This window comes from Juglans microcarpa x Juglans regia, chromosome 7S (genome assembly GCF_004785595.1).
Source record: "Juglans microcarpa x Juglans regia isolate MS1-56 chromosome 7S, Jm3101_v1.0, whole genome shotgun sequence".
Lineage (NCBI taxonomy): Eukaryota > Viridiplantae > Streptophyta > Magnoliopsida > Fagales > Juglandaceae > Juglans > Juglans microcarpa x Juglans regia.
In genome coordinates, this window is record NC_054607.1 from 5,833,987 (window position 1) to 5,853,194 (window position 19,208).

General features: G+C 36.8%; 1 long non-coding RNA gene and 2 pseudogenes across 1 annotated transcript; 1 reads left to right on the forward strand and 2 right to left on the reverse strand.

Moving 5' to 3' along the window:
- The first annotated feature begins 113 nt into the window (after positions 1-113).
- On the forward strand, positions 114-526 carry LOC121240499. Its single transcript, XR_005935549.1, has 2 exons — positions 114-237; positions 340-526. It is a non-coding gene; the product is annotated as an uncharacterized LOC121240499 (long non-coding RNA).
- Positions 527-1,588: 1,062 nt separating this feature from the next.
- LOC121240500 lies at positions 1,589-3,743 on the reverse strand (annotated as a pseudogene).
- Positions 3,744-7,238: 3,495 nt separating this feature from the next.
- Positions 7,239-9,996, reverse strand: LOC121240501 (annotated as a pseudogene).
- Positions 9,997-19,208: the final 9,212 nt, after the last annotated feature.

The window sequence follows — 19,208 nt, forward strand, 5'->3', positions numbered from 1 at the left end:
ATTTATCCGACATTATTCGTATTGATATGCTGATCCACAATGTGATGGGCCCAGTGACCACTCACGTTTTTAAACCCGGCCCAGTTAAAATTGTAGGGCTTGCATATAAATAACGCTAAGCCACAGCAATCTGACTCGTAACGCGGCATTCGTTTTCCTCGACTGCGCAGAGTTATCTAGGGTTTTGGCAGGCGGAGGACAGGGTTTCTATCTCACTGTATCACCATGAGAGCCAAGGTAACAATCGAACTATGTCGAAATAATTTTCATCGTCAAATAATTTCCACTGCGCTAAATTACAACGGTGGCGGTGTATTTTTTTTTTTTTTTTTCCTTCAGTGGAAGAAGAAGCGTATGAGGAGATTGAAGAGGAAGCGCCGAAAGATGAGGCAGAGATCAAAGTAGAAGCAGATCAACAGTGGGGTCATTTCTCACTCGAGTTCTTTACCAGCTTTAGGATCTTACTGTCTGCCTTTTCTGATTTCATAGCTGTCATTTACGTCTGCTTGAGGAAACATCTCGTAACTTTCTTGTTTTCTCAAGTTATATGTCATGACGTAGTGATTGACTCTGTTGAGCGTTTGATTTTGCATTTATGAGATGGTTATGTGATATTGACGTTGCTAATTTATTATGCTTAGGTTTGGTGGGTGTTTCTGTGAATGCGATTGGTTTGATTTATTAGTATTTTGACTCACTAGTTAATTGTGATGGCGTAAAAGTTACAATATCTGCGCAAGTTTGTTTTGCCGGATTTGATCCCTAGAGTCGGAGAGAGAGACACGTTGGAGGAACCATTTCGACTGATAGGTGGTGCTAGCTTGTATGTTAGGTTTAGGATCAATGTGAGGTTTGATGGGCTGGCATAAATTTTCATGTTGAGCCTACAAACATTCAGAATGGCTCTCTCCTGAAAGCATTTCTGTGCATTCTATTGCGTTTAGATGTTGAGTTGAGTTGAGTTGAGTTGAGTTGAGATGATAAAATATTGTTAGAATATTATTTTTTAATATTATTATTATTTTGAAAATTGAAAAAGTTGAATTGTTTATTATATTTTATATAGGAATTTGAAAAAGTTATAATGATGAGTTGAGATGAGTTTGGGATCCAAACATCTAAGCAAGGAAAATAGAATGTCATTTGTAAGGAAAATATGATTTCCGCACATTTTATTTATTCACCTATTTTTTGGGGTTAAAGACTCCCTAGGCAGTCAAGGAAGGAATGGATCTCTAACAATTTTGAGTCATTAGTAATAGATTCCATGTAAAATGAATGGTAATATTTTTGCAGATGTAATGTGTACCAAAAAGATAGTAAGGATTTGCTTCATCAGCTTTAAGGTTACCAATGTTTGCCACAACATTGATCGTGTATCATCATAGAGTTTGTTACCCAGGTTGGCAATCAATGGAACTTATGTTGGTACTCAAGTTAGTAACCAATGGAACTTACCCTTGTCTAAAATATATACCCATATATGTAATCATTGAAAAACTAACATGAATAAACTAGTAAGGATACCTCACTTGCCAGTGGATTTATAATATACCAGTAAAATGTTTCAATATTCTAACTTGTACGGAGCAACTCAATGCAATCATTTTTCACTATCCAATCCAGCTTTCTTTAATTTTTCAAATGCTTGTATAGCCTCTGCATCAAAACCACCTGCAAACTGAAGATTCTGATGGTTAGTAAGATAGATATTGAAGGGTGCCATTCATTTTTTGGAGTCCGTTGTACCTGGTGTACTCGATATGCATATCGAACTCCTTGAAGCTTAAGATTCTCTTCACATGAGCATTCATCAGCCTGCAGTTCGTTAGCTATCCTTTTCATGTATTCCCTGGCGAGCTTCAGTGAACTTAGTTTCATCTGCTAATTGTAAAAAGAGTTAGGTTTTGCGTTTATTATGATTGTTGGTTTTGGTGGAAGTGGAGTTATTTTCCAATATGAACTGATGGCCGATCTGGAAACCCTAGTGTAGATTATTGAAATGAATACAGAGATAAGACTCGGTGGATTGCTGGCCGTTTAAGTAATCCTAGCTTGATTACTTATCAAAAATAAAATAAAAAAGTAATCCTAGATTGATCATTTAGCTATGAAGTTTTGGCATCTTTTGACACTAAACAATTGTGCCAGAGAGTTTTCTGATTAGTAGAACTTTGCTTGGTTGATAGTTGGTGAGATAATTTCCATTGCAGTCATTCTATTTCTATTTCTATTTCTATTTCTATAGTTGGTGAGATGATAAGCCATTGTTATCAGTGGAACCTGTAAGCTTTGGGTAAAGATCAACCAGGTGATCCGTACCTGACCGAGTAGACCTGTGTCCAGCATCCACTCCCAAGGTATCTGGAGATCCTTGTATCTCTTGATTGTGCTTTCCCTCATCCTTTCGATATTGTCGATACTTTGCTCCAATCTTTTGATTGAAATAAGATAGTTGAATTAATGTATAATGTGGAACGAAGTATTAAACTTTTAACATAATGGTATATACATGCTCGCCTGTCTTGCAATGCCTGTATTCTTCTTAGAGCCTGGGTCAAAGGCTCTTTTGGGTTGTCCACAAAACGTGAAACTTCAGATTCAAGGCTCTTCAGATCTCGGTAGGTGCAAGCTGCTTCCCTTAGTGCATCTGCTTTTCGTTCTGGCCATTGTGGGAAATGCTTCAGTACAGCTCTTTCATCAACCAACGAAGACAATTCCCCATCTAGCCATTTCACAAACGCCTCCACATCGGAAACATCTCTATAAGTTGCAGACTCTACCTCTTTAGTGAGAAACTTGATGAATTCCCCACGTCTTTCCACATCTGACTTTATCTGATCAGGAGTTTGTATTATATCAGCAGGAGGAAATTGTTTAGGAGGTAGGCAGGTAGCTAAAAGTTAAGAGTAGGGTGCAACCATACTTACAGCTGAAAGATATCTTGAGCGGTTTTCAATTTCTCCAATCATGTTCTTAGTAGAGGCAACTAGTGGAGACCCTGTAGGATTGGTTCTGTTCTCCTTTCGGGGATCTCTCCTGGTTAGTGAACGGTACAACTCGATAACCTCTGGCACACGGCGCACTGCTCTTGATCCAACTAGCAGCTTTGATGGCAGTGGTGGTGGTGCTGGTGCTGATGGAGCTTTATTTCCATTGACTTCCTTTGATGAAGAGAGTGTGACTGAATTAGGCCTTGGTGGTGGAATTGGTATCCTCGTTGGTTTTTTCTGCTGTTGATTCTGGGAAATCTGTTCTGGTGCATGATTTTTCTGCTTCTGGACTTTGTTCTGATAAATTGACAAAAGTGGATGGTTTGTGCTGAGGTGCATCTGTGCAGTTGCCATCCAGGGAGCTCTGCAGCTTCTTCCATAGAATGGTCTTCCTCTCATTGTTGTATGCTCTGAGGGAACTTATTTGCACTTTTAGACGGTTTGCTTCCTGTTTTAGCTCTTGGTTTTCTTTCTCCAATGAATCAATTTTTTCCAGAGAGGCTTTAAGTTTTTTCTTAAGAAGGTTGATCTCTGATTCATCATCCTCTTGTAGCATTCTCTCGAGCTCTGCTTTAACTCAAAGGATGACACAGGCACAGGAGTCGCACCCAACTGCTGTCTCTTTTCCCTTTTATCTCAGTGATCTTGCTTTTGAAGCAAGGTCTTCATATTCACCTAAGACTCATGAATGATATTCAAGAAAATGCCCCTGGATATTCTAGTAATGGCGCTCTAGGCATTAGTGTACATTAGTCTAGACAAGGATGCTTTCGACATTTGTAAGTTTTGGTCTCTTAATGTCGAGAATTATTGTTTTGTTGGTTGCTGCCCTTTGTTTTTTTCTCATCTTTCAATTTGTATTTAGGTGAGGGACTGCCTCTGCTTGCTGGTGATAATTTCACCTGAAGATATTGTCAAGTACAGCATTAAAATTTTGTGGAATTTACTTAAAAACTCTTTTCTTTTTCTGTTCCTGCCATTTGTCAATTTACGTTCGTTCAGCTATCAATAATAGTCATGGTACGAAACCGTAAGCCCAGCAATGGCGTAGGTTAATGCGTTGATGGGATAATCCGCCGTAGGTGTGGTGCTACATGTTCAATTGAAATATATATATATATATATATATATATATATGTATATTTTTTCTGACTCAATTGTATGGTCTAATTTTTAGGAAAAATAGTTATAACATTTATTGCTCGGGCGGGGCTCATTATGTTGGAAAATTTTATACGGACAACATTAAATATTGTAGTATATACATGCGTATGTATCTCTCTAGAATCCTACTATCTAGTTCAATTAGGCAATTGAAGGAATCTATATTCCTTGCCCACAGCAAATGAAACAAGACTAACATAAAACTAACAACTTCCTCTGTTTGAAATCAGTTTGTTTTATTTATGCTGTTCCCAAGGCAATCTATGCGAGTTCATGCAGTGTTTCTGTGGATTTAATTGGCTTTTGCTATTCCTTGCTTGTGAAGCAATGGGAAATAAAGAAAAAGGGTTTTGGGAAATGAATAATATATTTACAGATGCCGACAGTGAAAAGTAAAAGAAAAAGAAAAACAAAGATCCTGACAATTACAGCCTACCATATTCCAGAATGAGATCCTCATTGCAATTGCTTGATGTTTGCTCTTAACCCTCAGCCCCTTCCCCATTTTTATCTATTCTATTTTCCCCACTTTCATTGTTGATTAAGAATGCCTTAATTGTATACATAGCTGTTTCCTTTTACACTACAAGTTTAATGTATTATTGGTGGGATTGTAGTGATTGATATGATGAGGCTAATTATTTGAGTGTGGTAACAATAATTTGATGGCTAAATTGTGCTTTCTGTGGTAGTTGAATCAGAGAGAGAATTCAGCAGAAAAATAATTGTGGTAAAGAAGTTCAAACAACATAGAATGAGAGGTTGCTCAATGCCCCTCAACTCCTTTCGCTTGAAAATATAAGGCACAATTACTAGGGTCTAGAGGAATTAGATCTATCTTTACAACCTTAAAGGACTACCATATTCTTTTCGATTTTTGAAAGTTGAAAAGCAAAAGTGTCTTAAATGGAGTAGAAGCTGGTGTAGATTTGGAATTTGGACTTTACTTTTTGGGGGTCCCTTGGTCATGTTAGGGATCGTTTTGATAAAGAGATGAGATGAGATGGTTTTAGATGAATTGAATAAAATATTGTTATGATACTATTTTGTTAATATTATTATTGTTTTGAGATTTGAAAAAATTGAATTGTTTATTATATTTTGTGTGGAAATTTGAGAAAATTGTAATGATGAGATGAGATGAAACCATCTCTGTATCCAAATAGGGCCTAGTCTCTAGCTGCCACTCGTACTCCTACTACTACTTCCCCATTGGCAAGGGAACTTTGTAATGTGATAGGCTAACAACTTGATTGCTGAAGGGTCAAAATTGGTATAAGGAAGGCAGATGCAAATATGAATATGGTGTCGGGACCTTATAACTTTAGGACTAATAATGTAATGACTCAAACAAGACTCAAGTTACGTCTAAATCTATACTCTGGAAGGACGAGTCTAGACTCTATGTTATGAGTAGAGCATTTTGAAATCATTAAATAATAATATTTGAATATTACCAATAATAATAGAAAAATGCATAAATAGCCTAGAGAAAAAGGTGGGTTGGGGTGTGAATGAGGAGAAATTTCTGTGGTAGGTATTTCAGATATAGTTGTGGTTTATGCCCCAAGAGAAAGGGAAACTAATCAGCCACAGTTTAGTCAAAAAACAATAATATTGATCTTGCAGTCGTTGTTATCCTTCTGATCCCACAACGCAAGGCTGTGATATTTATTGAGGTGGTTGCCGTCCATTCAAATCCTAATTGCCCATGCAGTTCATTATTGATTGCATGTTCTTTAACATATAAAGTGGAATTTGTTTTGACTAGTTTAAAACTCAGAACCTCTAGGGATAGGATCATGATCTATCTTTAAACTCCAGGTCCATCAGGGTGCACATGATTTTAACATCCCTCACATGTTTGCAGGCCCATATGGCTTCAAAAGGGTAGGCTTCTGGTTAGAAATGCAGAAAAAAAATCTAGAATGTTAGAATCAAAGGCATACTCTCATGTAGTTTGCATAGACAATCAGAGCAATCCCTGCAAGTCTGGATTGTGTGATATTTTTGTTGAAGTATATGCAATGAATGGCTTAGTTTCATGAAATTCAAAAGCTTTGAATACGAAATTGAATCCAGATATATTATATCTATCATTTAATTTTTGTAACTCTTAGCTCATCTTTTCTTTTATTTACACCTATCTGGATTAAATTGTGAGAAACATCCATGACAGATGCTTCATTGAATCCTTTGATTAGAATCATGCGAACTCCCCCCGCCAAGCATTGTGATAGTAAGTAAATATCTGTGGCAAGGCTGTTCAATTGGAAGATAGAATTATCGTTGGGTTCTTGCTGCCCTATCAAGTTAGGAGAGTTCATCACCTTAATTGACCTGCACCCCCCTTTTGTCGCGCCCGCGCCGGTTGGGGGGGGGGGGTTTGAGTTGTTGTTATTAACCGAAAAAGAATGCTATACACCAGTTACTATTCACTTTCGCATCCTATATATACCTACAGTTTTTTTTTCATAGGGTGTATGGGTGTTTTCATAGCATGTGGGGTGGTGAATAGTGGTTGATGAGAATAATTTTTTTTAACCGAAATGCAGAACATTTTTTCTTTCACCGGTTGATAATGGCACAGTCCAAGTGATATCAAATAAATATGATTGAAAATGATAAAATTTAAGATAAATATTGGTGTGTGTGTCTCTCTCTCTATTTATGTTCGGGAACTAGAAAAACATATTATAAGTTTTTTAGAAGACAGGTCTAAGTCATGGGATAGACCTAACATGGCTGGTGAAAAGTCAGGCTTCATTAGGCTTGAAGAATGTACTAGTCCAAACATGCCTCTGAGAACTTAGCCCATAAGCTGGATAACAGGACACGAGTTATTCTCAGCGACAGCACATTACAATCATCAGTTATAACTTAGTATTCATGGTCACGTCCAAGCATTATTATGTGGTTGATTAGTCAACCAATTTTGAATAAAATGAAGAAAAAAAAAATGATCAGTTTTCCACATGACACAAAATATAAACAAAGATCCCACATCGATTATATTGGAACATATCAAAGCATAGATAGCTTGAACCAGACATTACATCTTATTTGTAATTTCAAAGCTTGGATCAGCAGGTTTGTAATTAGATAGTTTAATTTCTCATTGAGGATTTGGTGGGCGGCTATTGGCTGCACTGACCCTGGAACCCCATTCCAACAACTCTTTGCTGGTATCATCTTTGTGCACAATCACTTCTATGAAGCAGAAGCAGTCTTTCTTCCCTGAAGCTGTTTCAATTGCTTCGATAAGCTCCTCTTCGCAATAAACCTGATAAATGGATTAAGAAAGAATGTCAGCTGAGTTTGTTAAATTCACTATATACCCATGCATGCAGATCAGTGTTGAAATAACTTGGCCCCAGCTCATTATAAACAGTACTAAACACATTATATATATACTTCTTAATTACCTTTTTTGTCCAGCACTTTCCATTCCCATTATGTATTGCATCCACTAATCCAGTGTAGTTCCAGTTCTTGATCACGTTGTAAGGCCCATCATGGATCTCGACTTCTATGGTGTATCCACCATTGTTTATTAAGAAGATGATGCTCTTTTGGCCACATTTTATCATTGTTGAGACCTCTTGTCCAGTCATCTGAATTAGGTCATAATATATCAGAGAATCTTCATTTTCTTTTTAATTTAACCTTTTAGATTTATATATTGGAAACATGATGATAATTAACCTGGAAGCTCCCATCACCAATGCAAGCAATGACACGTTTATTTGGTACTGATTGGGCATAACCGAGCGTTGCACTAACAGACCACCCGATTGAACCATACTGCATCTGGAATTCATACCTGCAATGTACATGACCAACTCTTGTATTCAGATTAATGTTTATAAAACTCGATTAAAACCAAACAAACGTGGTAGCTAGAGTTTTTGTTGCTTAATTACCCACATCCTTCTGGCAATTAAACCAGGAATCTCCTGTCTCAGAAATTACAGTAGTGTCGCTTGAGATCATTTTCTGTATATGCTGAAACAGAATATTAACCCTCAAAGGCTCATTAGGCTGGCATTTAAGAGGAAGACCTTCTGGAATATAGATCCTGTGGTAGTTTTCATAAGCTGTCGTGTTGGGGTTAAGCCTATTTGAGAGTGCCTGAAGGAAGTCCTTCATTAGGACACACCCGAAAGTGGGGCCGTTGGCGACAATTACACGATCAGGCTGCACAATGATTGCTTTCTCCTTCTTGAGGAGAAGGGAGTAGCCGCAAGAGCTGTAGTCGTTGAAGATTGGCCCAGCAAACAGGTATGCATCAGCAGATTCTACAATCTCAGCACAGAAGGCAGTGCTTACTGCACCCCAATATGTCCCAATAAAGTGGGGGTGGTTCTCCGGTACCAGCCCTTTTGCTGATGGCATCACGGAAATGGCATAGCCACAAGCATCGGCCAATTCAACAAAGGCTTCACAAGCCTTTGCCACTCGGAGTTTCGGCCCACCCACCATGACTGGCTTGACTGCCTTGTTCAAGAAGGCGGCTGTCGCCTCGACGGCAGCTTCTAGCCCCATTTTGTTACTCAATCTGTGAAAATAGATCCCAACAAAACCGCAAACATTAGTTGCTACCCATATACCTCAGAACCAAAAACCAAAAAACCGCAACTTGCTATATATCCATATACTAGGTTCTCAAAACCAAAAAAGAATTTGGAAGGTAGCAGATCAAGTTTTTACGTACCTGGGTGACAAAGCAAATGGAATAGGCTCCCCGCTAAAAGTTGGATGCGGGATGCCAGCCAAGTTGCAGCTGATGCTGATGTAGACAGGCTTGCTTTCTTTCAAAGCAGTAGAGATGGCCCTATCAATCAGTTCGTGTGCGTCTTCCAAGTTAGTCACTACAGCCTATAGCACAAAAATGGCCATATATAGCCATCACCGCATTACCAAAACACAACCGGGTAAACTTTATCATTACGTAAAACAGAAGTGTTTTGCATCACTTATTGGTATGAAATACTTGCACCCACTCACCCAACTCGACCACCTCACCCTCCGTTGTAAAAGATTCAAAATTTGGTAAGTAATTGCATCTGACGGTCCATGGCATATTCACTGGCATGGCATGCTAGAACCCTACCCCCGATGCCGTGAAGAAAGATAAAATATTACTTACCTGAAAACAAGTAACAGGCTTGAAGCATTGCTATTCTTGGCCGAAATCCGGTGACCCAATGGTATGGTGAAGAATCCTGTTTGTCCCAAAATCGTTCGAATTCGGGCCACCAACAATACAAATAACTGGAAGATTCTCACTGTACGCTCTAGCAATAGCGTTGAGAACGCTAAGGCCGCCCACAGTGAACGTGACAACGCATGCACCGACCCCTCGAGCCCTGGCATAGCCATCGGCTGCATATCCAGCGTTGAGTTCATTGCAGCACCCAACGTTGTTGAGACCAGGCTCGGCAATGAGGTGGTCGAGAAGGGTGAGGTTAAAGTCACCGGGGACAGAGAACACGTCGTCGACGCCGATCTGAACAAGCCGATGACCGAGGTGGCAGACGAGGGTGGCCTCGGAGGACGCCATGAATGGAGGAGGATGAGTGTCTTGAATCGAGGCCGTGCAGTTCAGGCCGGGAGGGCAGGCCATGTCGTTGTTGCAGGGTTTGCATGAGTCTAGCATGCCATTGCCGGCCATGATCATCGTGGTGTCCATGTGAGAAAAAACCACAAAAAAATTAAGAGAGAACTGAATCAAGGTTTAGGCAATTCAGATCGAAAGGATGTCTTAACTCAGCTTGATACTGCTGAATATCAAGAAAATCAAAGGAAGAAGGAATACTGATGAGTGAGGGAGTAGTACTACTGAAGAGTGATCAGATATATATATATAGCTCATAGCTGGTTAAGCGCGAAAGAAGGCAACCATATGATCTATGAGGTTTCTTGGGGAAGAATCAGTCTCCAAATAAGGTAATTTTTGTGGCTGGATTTCTTAATTATTTGACTTACTTAATAAAAACTTATTGTCAATTAATGGTTCTGTGCGAAAATTTATAAATTGTTAATTGTTTTAGTCGCGAGATCGCGCAATGTGCATGAATTTTCTCAATTGTCTAGCAATAATACAAGGATGTCAGCAGTGTGTCGCAACTAGGGGTGACCATTCGTATTTTTGAGTAGTGTTCGTGCTCTATTAAATCAGGAATATTTGACTATATGTATCAATCTGAACCTAACTCATTAAGCTAAACGTTCAAATTCTAATTCAACTCATTCAGATAACGGGTCGTGTCGTATTATCTGTTTTAATCCGTTTAATAATTAATTAGAAATATATCAACATAACACGATCCATTTAAACTCATTTCATGTAAATAGGTTGAACTAACATGTATTACCCATTTGATCCAGTTAACATAATTTCACATAAAAATTAAAATTTATATTTATTAATAGCCGTAATATCTTAAATTTTAATATACAATAAAACCAATATTACAATCCCAACAATAATAAAATTTTGATTTTGAAATAAAATCTAAATGAGTTAAAACGAATTGATTTCGTAATAAGTGGGTTGACCCATTTATAAATTGTCTCAACAAGTCAATCCATTTTGAACCAAACTCATTAACATCAAATTCAAATTTGTTAATTATTTCGTGTCATGCTGAATTCACGAGTTGTATTACATATTGTCACCCCTAATTATAACTGTAATATTTTAGATGACCATGAGTTAGTGTAGTCAAATTTGGTAAGAACCCATAATAATGCACAGTCTAAGAATATATTGTAAAATGAAAAAAGAACGATATTCCTGTAATTTTATTTATATGTCTTCGCTTACTCATGTGCCGGGAGGAATACCTTGATTACTGTTGTACCAAAACCACCCAAAATACACCCAAACATAAGATAGAGACAATATGTAAGTGGTTCGGCAATTTGCCTACGTCCACTGTAGTGGAAACAGTATATTTCAAAGTATTTGTATAAAATATACAAATTTCAACAACATTATCTCTATCCCTACAAATGGCCCTTTTCTATGTATTTCCCACAGACACTGTTTCGTTTACAATATGATCTCCTTTAATAGGAGAAGCTTCAGGAGACAAACAGACAATTAAAGGGGCTTTAAGAGACAAGCTTGATATTTGGAGACAAGCTAGATATTTGGAGCAGCTATCTAAGACTGTTGAGGAGTTACTGTTCACACTTGGGTTGATATTTAACAATCACCCCTTTTACCCATGTGTGCCATATTAAGCTGCTGCAAACTATTGATTCCTCTAAATGATTTCACCCCTTTATTTGAAATACTCGTTATATCTGCTATGAGAGATTTCCACTATCAAATGTGCTCTAAGGCTCCAACGCACACGAAGGTGCTCAGTAGTATGAGATATTGATCAATTCCAAACAATGTTGGAAGTTGATCCCTGTGACGACTTTCGTCAACATATCTGCCAGATTGTCTTCAGTGTCAATCTTCTGAAGTAGAATGTCCCCTTCATCTAATATCTCACGTATGAAGTGAAAACGAACATCTATATACTTTGTTCGAGAATGATACACTTGATTCTTGGCCAGATGAATTGCATTCTGACTGTCACAATAAACGATAACCTCTTGCTGTTTAAAGCCCAAATCTGTTACCAATTCCTGTAACCAAATGGCTTCTGTCACGGCTTCTGTCACAGCCATGTATTCAGCCTCTGTTGAGGATAGTGCAATTGTAGACTGCAAAATAGATCGCCAACTAATTGATCCTCCAACCATAGTAAACACATATTCATCGTCTTTTGTCAAGATCACCAGCATAGTCTGAGTCAACATATTCAGTTACTAGATTATCTTCACTCTTCTCGAACTTCAAACCAAGATTTACTATCTCTAGAATGTACCGTAGAATCCATTTAGCTGCATGCCAATATGTCTTTTCAGGATTATGCATATATTGGCTGACTAAGCTGACGGCTTGGGAGATATCAGGTCGTGTACACACCATGGCATACATTAAGCTTCCTACAACACATGCATACGGGACATTTTTCATCTAGTCCCGCTCTTCATCACTTTTTGGAGACTGCAATGTACTGAGTTTGAAATATGGGGCCATTGGAGTACTTACATGTTTTGTTTTCGAGTTCATGTTGAAACGTTATAGTACTATCTCCAAATACTGCTTTTGAGTAAGGTGAACTGTATTTTTCACCCTATTTCTGTTAATCTCTCTCCCTAATATTCTTCGTGCTTCTCCTAGATCTTTCATTTCAAACTCTTGACTCAGTTGAGCTTTCAATCGATCTATCTTCACCTTACTTTTACATGCAATCAACATGTCATCTACATATAAAAGCAAACATATGAAAGATCCATCTGCAAGTTGTTCGAAATACACACAGTGATTGTATTGGCAACGAGTGTATTTCAAGTCAATCATGAAGTGGTCGAAATGTTTGTACCACTGACGAGGTGACTGCTTCAAACTATAGAGAGATTTCTTCAGATTGCAAATCAATTTTTCTTTACTAACTTCTTTAAAACCTTCCGGTTGAGACATATAAATCTCCTCCTCCAAATCACCATGTAAAAAAGTTGTCTTCAAGTCAAGCTTAACCGACAAGCTTGTGGTACAATCTGTTTGTGCCTTGCCAAAGATCATAAGTATTTTGTCATGAGAGAGACAAAAGCAAGTGAACTTTAGCAAAAATTAGAAGAAAAATACTTGACAAAAAGTATTGAGAATCGCTTATACTTGAAGAAGAAGCTCTTCAGATTCCAATTGCGAGAAGGTATGTCTATGTCTGAACATTTCAATAGTTTCAATCAGATACTTGCTGATTTGTAAAACTTGGATGTAGAAATCCAAGATGAAGATAAGGCTTTACTTTTATTAAATTCTTTGCCTGATACATATGAACATTTGATTACCACACTTTTGTATGGGAAGGAAAAAATTAGTTTTAACGATGTATCTAATGTTTTGATAAATAATGAGTACCGCAGAAAAGATAAGGGGGTACAACTAAATACATTAAATGAAGCCTTTACAGCAAGAGGGAGACCGAAGTCAAGGTATACAGGAAAGAAGAAGGATTCTCAATCGAGAACACGGGCCACATCACGTGGTTCATCAGTCAGCAGAAGACTTGCCAAATATGAATGTGCTTTTTGTCACAACAAAGGGCATTGGAAAAATGATTGTCCCAAGCTAAATGAGCAACAGAAGAACCAACCCTCCACAGCCAATGTCACCAACAGAGATGAAGATGCAGATCTTGCCTTAATAGGTTTATCATTTATTTGTCATTCTGATGAATGGATAATGGATTCCGGGTGTACCTATCACATGTGTTCCAATCGGGACTAGTTTATTGACTTCACAAAGATTAATGGAGCAATACTTATGGGCAACAATAATGCCTGTAAGACTCAGGGAATAGGTAGCATCCGGTTGAAGCTACATGATGGAACTGTCAAGACATTGACAGAAGTTTGATACGTTCCAGACTTGCAGAAGAATCTTATCTCACTTGGGACTCTGGATTCAAAGGGATTCAGAATCACCATAGAAGATGGAATTCTCAAGGTGGTAATGAGAATTCAGGTGACAATAAAGGGCTCAAGGCGAGGAAACGGTACTTCTTGCAAGTAAGTACTGTTAGTGAAAGAGTTTCCACAGCCTGTGAGAAGCTAGATGAGACTGATGTTGACACCACCAGGCTTTGGCACATACGTATGGGGCACGCTAGAGAAAAAACTTTGCAAACCTTGTAAAGCAAGACTTACTCAAATGTGTCAAAACTAGTAAATTGTCTTTCTGTAAAAACTGTGTATTAGGGAACAGACGCGAATCAAGTTTGGAACCGTAGTCCATAGTACACATGAAATACTTGACTATGTACACTCTGATATTTTGGAGACAAGCTTGATATTTGGAGACAAGCTAGATATTTGGAGCAGCTATCTAAGACTGTTGAGAAGCTACTGTTCACACTTGAGTTAATATTTAACAATTACATTATAGAATCTTTGGCCATCGTAAAATACCAAAAGCCATGAATTGTAATTACCTCTCCTATATGGATTAAAAATTAAAGGCAAATTAAAATCTAACCCAACCCCCACTTATGGAAAGTATTTCCAAGATCAAACTACAAAATAACTATGAACTCAAGTCATTTTTAAACCTTTGAATATTGTTTTCACTGGGTTTTTTTAATGCAGTAGATCATGATGCTTTGGCTCCAATTAAGCATAATCTTGCCTCCTCAATGATGGATAACTTAATAGTTAATACCTTAGTCTTAAGAAGGTATACCCCATGGCTTTGTGACTTTGTCCCCTTGCCAATTAGGAGCACATTGCCCAATTGAGTTGCAAACTCGTGCCCATGAGTGGCATCCTCAATTCGGATGGTCTCAAAGCTCCCTTTGTAGTACTACTCCCTATTCTTGATGAATCCAACATGTCCCATATTGTTTCTTCCAACGGCCTATCACCATGACTAGCTAGCTAGCTACATTCCCAACATCAATATATCGAACTTGATGAAGTAGTACTCTGTGATCTTGTTGCTCTCTAGCTAGCTAGGTCTAGCTCGATTGTCATTTCATTGACCTGAATAAGAGGATTTGGGTAGTGATGGTCAATGGTTCGTCCATATATACACATATATTATAGGTGTCTAGATATAAATGGAATAACATTTTTATTATAAGAAAATTACTTATTTAAGATAAATTATTTTTAACAAAATGATTATTTTCAGTTAAAATGAATTTATTTTCATCGTAAATAATTATTTTTGTTGTAAAAAAATTCACTAATATCTATTTTTCTTGTAATGTTTGCCACAAATCGATGATCGGTCTATAGAGTTTTTAGATCTTAAAAACCTTAATTGCCTCTTCATCCGTGATTGAGTGGAGGCAAAATAAGTCGACCCGGCCATGGTGTAGTCGGAAGTTCTCTCTGTGTTGGGGATTTGATATAACATACATGCATGTAATCTGGATGTATGCAGGATATGTTTTATCAGTCCCGTTCCATGTTAGCTTCCATGATCAAGTTTTGTTTAATTTTGAACATGACCCATTTATTAGGCACCACGTACATTATAATTATGGCGAAAGGTCTCCAGGTTTGGTTCGTCATTAAGGCATGCATGCACCAAGCATATTCACTTGATCTCATTGCATCAATTAAACCAGTAGTACTCAGGTTTAGAATAATTAGCTGTCAAACGAAAGCTGGAAAGTGCAAGAGAAATGATTCAATTGGAGTAGTATGGATAATAATAACAATATCATGATATGTCTGGGTGGGTACGTATTTAATATTGGAATGATAAAAATTAAAGTTCAAAATTTGGTAAGGATTTTGGCTCATTTGGATAGACGAGGAGATGAAGTGAGTTTGAAATAGAGAGGAGAATGAGTGAGAAATTGAAATTAAGAATATATATATATATATATATATATATATATATATATATATATATATATATGTTTGAGTGGGATTAGGTGAAATAAAAGGTGGTGCAATTTAAATTCGGAAGTAATTCCAGAAAACTGAGGTGGAAGGATTTAGTACGAAACTTCCAGGTGATGATCTTGCAGGAACCAGCTTGTGGGATGTGGGACATTACCCTTTGCTGCAAAATTTATAATTAAGCTGTGTACGTACAAGAGGTGTGAGTTTTGAGAGATTGTGGGTCATAACTGCACCTCTCCCTCTCTCATTTTGCTACTTATTATCTCTAGGGGGCGGCTACTATGCCGCCCCATTTTGACCGCTGGTCATACCGTTCAGTGTAAATTTTTTTTTTTCACATTTTTTTAACATATTTAAATATATTTAAAAAATAAAAAAAATACACTAATATACTTAAAATCATTTTCTTAACCATTAAGTAAAAAAAAATAAAATAAAAAAATAAATTTTAACTAGGAGTCAAATAGAGGTGTCAAATTAAGGAGGTAAAATAGACTTTCTCTTATCTCTATAATACCGCACACATTACATTTATTTTTATATTTTTTATATATATATATTTTTTTATTTTTTTATTCTTCTTAAACTAATTAAATTTTTTTACTTATCGTCCATACACTACATATTTAGTAAGAGAAATAAATAAATAAATATTGTTGTAGTATAATTTTTTAATATTATTTTTATTTTGAGATTTAAAAAAGTTAAATGATTTTTTGTGTTTTATTTGAAAGTTTGAGAAAGTACTTGTAATGATTAGGTAATCATTAGATGAAAAAGTCAAAAATTTGAAATTGAAAAAGTATTTATGTTTGTAGTGTTTAGATATTGAGATGAGATGGAAGTATCTTGTTATCCAAATTAGGCCTTAATTGTTTCCACTTTGTGCTTAATTCATGTGTTTCCTCCCAACAATAAAATTTTGGTAAGAGATATGAGGGCATATGAGCCTAATTAAGAAAAATACATGCATTTTCCCATGTTGGTTTAGGAATTGCTTAAATTGATTTGAGAGGTACTCCATCGCTTCTATTTTCTTATTGAAATTGTTTGATGGAATGGCAAAATTCATGTTTTGAAATGAACAATTTGAATTTGATAAAAATTTTTGTTAATGTAAAAATAAGTGTGTTGGCATGTTCTTGTGAAAACTTTTGTAAAATTGTATTGTAACAAGTGCTGAAGTGTGTCAAAGTGAAAAGAGGGTCAAGTGAGCTCAACACGGCTCGAGTAGAACACATATAGGAAGTTTGCTCAACCTACGTTCGACTTGAGCTCGAGTGGAACTCAAATAGAGAAAAAGTTCGCTCGATAAACGCTCGACACACTGCTCAAGTGAAGCTTAAACAAAGAGTTTGCTTGACAGGCGCTCGACATAGCACTCTAGTAGAACACAAATAGAGAGTTCACTTGACAGATGCTCGACACATGGCTCGAATAGAACTCATCAGAGTTCGCTCAACATGTGCTCGAGCAAAAGTCATCCAGAGAGTTCACTTAACCTTCGCTCGACACTTTGCTAGAGTTAATGTTCAGAAAACCTAATTTTTTCTAGGGTTTGAGCGCCTTACTTCTTGGGAGGTATAAATAGAACATTTTGTTTAGTCATTTTTGCAGAGGTGAGAGAGCCAAAACAAAGCCTCCTTCCAAGAGCACTTGAGAGAAACTCCCATCCACATTCAAAGTTGAATATCTTTTAGAAAATATACCTCAATCATATCACACTCAAGATTAAACACAGTTGAGTCCACTGGTGTGGACGTGGTCATTAGTCGGAAGGTTTCTGGAGTTGCTGTTGCTGCAGAGATCGAAAGGTTTTCGTAGGACACTATAGAAAGGTCAGAGTTCCAGTGCACTACATGCATGTAGAGATTGAGTGGGTTACTTATGGTGTTGCAGGCCAAGTTTAGGAACTATAAAGGTTTTGTGAGTGTCTCTAAATTGGTTGTAACAAACTAAAGTTTCTATAGTAGATTTGAGGTGGTGTCTTACATCAAGAGTGACTTTAGATTTTGAAAACGTTCTTTAAATGAGTTTTCACTTTGTGACTAAAATTACTATATTGATATTTGTGTGATTTGTTTCATTGATTAATTTTTTATTTAACAATATTTTTGAATAGATCCTAAAAATCGTTTTATACCTATTCACCCCCTCTAGGTGTTGTGTTGGGGTAGAACCACTGTTTTTTTAATTGGTATTAGAGAGGGTTCACTTTGCTAGGATTTAGTTCCTAAGTGTGATCTTGTTATAGTGGTTAAAATGGATAGGTCTCAATCACTCACATCGCCATCATATTTTGATGTTAGTAATTATATGTATTGGAAAGTTCGAATGAGAGTTTTCTTGAAGTCTATAGATGAACGAGTGTGGGTTTCCATTACAAGAGGATCGAAACAACTAGTTACAATCGTTGAAGGAGTTGAAATTCTCAAAAATGTGGAAAATTACTGTAATGATGAAGTCAACGAGTGTGATTGGAATAGTAAAGGCTTGAATGCGATTTTCATGCCTGTGTCCCAGGAAGAGTTCAAGCGAATCTCTATGTGTAAAATTTGCAAAGAGGTATAAGACATTCTTGAAATTATTCATGAAGGTACCAAGGTTGTGAAGAATTCTAAACTTTAAATGTTGATTACCAACTTTGAAGGACTTAGAACAAGGGATGTTGAAAAATTACAAAATAAAGAAGAACCAAAATTGATTTGTCATCAATATTTCTCTTACTCTTAATATTGTACTCACATGACATCACTTGTGCTTGGCATGCCATTCGTAGTGGACACGGGTGGTTGTTACGAAATAACCAGTTCTTCTATATACAGTCGTTAGATACAGCCGGCATGCAGTCGTCCATGCCACGTCAGATTTAAAATGAATTCTTCCTCTCTCATCAGCTCGGTTTTTCTCTCATCAACTCTCTCTCTCACCAGCTCTAACAGCTCGGTCTATTCCTCTCATCAGCTCGGTCTCTCTCTCATCAAGTGTCTTCACATTAGCCACGTTTGCACGCCGTTTGTACCAGGCGCTTGCAACAAACGTTTTTCCGAAATAACATAGGCTTCATATTTTATAAAATATTACGTCTTACACTACTTATGTGGCGTAATTTAATTTAGAATATAAATTTTAAAATTTAAAATTTAAAAATTAAATTTTATCATTTTAAATAATAAAATAGCGTACTCAATACATGAGTTTAAGAATAGAATAACTATTTTATATATGTACTCTAGAAAACGCATAAGTTGGTATTCATTAGTGATAAAACAAAAATTAAATTAAAAATATGAATGATAAAAGTGAGTGAGGGACTTAGGTATTGTCTTCGTCACAAACTAAGATTTTTTTTTTTTTTTTAATTTGTTGTCGATATATTTCATTTTATTATTTTATTTGGAAAAAGGTATACAGTTTATGTCTTATAATTATTTTTTTTTTATAAGGGGGTGGGGGTTTGATTCCAAATGATCTATTTGGAGAACCGGACCATATGCCGTCGAGTTCTTGGCATATAATTATTAATTGTAGAATTGATACTATCTATGAATAATATTTAATATCAGA